Source organism: Austrofundulus limnaeus, unplaced genomic scaffold, assembly GCF_001266775.1.
Source record: "Austrofundulus limnaeus strain Quisiro unplaced genomic scaffold, Austrofundulus_limnaeus-1.0 Scaffold101, whole genome shotgun sequence".
In the NCBI taxonomy this organism is placed as follows: domain Eukaryota; kingdom Metazoa; phylum Chordata; class Actinopteri; order Cyprinodontiformes; family Rivulidae; genus Austrofundulus; species Austrofundulus limnaeus.
This window is the reverse complement of record NW_013952503.1, coordinates 1600103-1601177: the sequence shown is the minus strand read 5'-3', so window position 1 is coordinate 1601177 and position 1075 is coordinate 1600103.

The following is a 1075-nucleotide window of genomic DNA, read 5'->3' as shown; positions in this document are numbered from 1 at the left end:
AGCAGGTGTTGGTGGTGGGGAGTGTTGCTGCAGACGCCTGGGGAGTTTTTAAGCTTTTGGCTGCAGACAATAGTTCCTAATGAGTGATGCTCCACGAGGCTGGTTCTGAGCCAGGTAGTCTTTTGCACTTACTGAAGCCTTTTGAAGGTGAGAAATAACCTCAGTTCAAAGTCTGTCTGCCTGACACTGACTGCTGCTCCAGCCAAGGACCTGCTTCAAGGCAGAACCTAAACCCTCTTCAGTCGTGCTGCAGGACTCACAAACTGATTAACCCTCAGTGTTCTGTGGTCAGACTTAAACGTTAGCACTTAAAATCAGACAGAATTGTCTTATACTCTCTCTCGGTGACCACTGCATACATTTAATGAAATGCTTGCAAAGTCATCATTAGATGTACATCCACAATCTTTGGAGTTAATTCACTTACAAAAATGGAGACAAGTTTTCCTGCAGGGTAGCCGACCCTTCCTATACAGAGAGGTAGAGATGTTCAGTTTTCCAGGAGAGACTCAGATAAGGATGCCTCCCTAGGGAGGTTTTCTGGGCAAACCCAACTAGCAGGAGACCCTGAGAAAGATCCAGGACACATTGGGGAGTCTTTGTCTCTTGGCTGGCCAGGCAACATTTTGGACTCTTCCCAGAAGAGCTGGAAGAGATGTCTGGGTCTCCCTGCTCAAGCTGTTGCCCTCTGGTCTAGACTCTGGAACAAGCAGAAGATAATGGATGGACATAACTATAACACCGGGGTGTCAAACTCGTTTTCACCGAGAGCCACATGAATGGTGGCCTTCAAAAAGCCAGTTTTAAGGAATTCTGGTGTTTTGTGTTTGACTTTGGCTACACATAAAATGTCACGTTCCTCGTCTCATTGCTACAGCTGAGCACCGCTAATAAACACTAACTGAGCTCTACCTGGTATTTTCTGCATAGAAACAGAGTTTTAAAACATCTTTATTAAGACAGAAAAGTGGCATGTACTAAATGTGGAATAAATAATACAGAAATGAATGAATGAATGAATGAATGAATGAATGAATGAATGAATGAATGAATGAATGAATGAATGAATGAATGA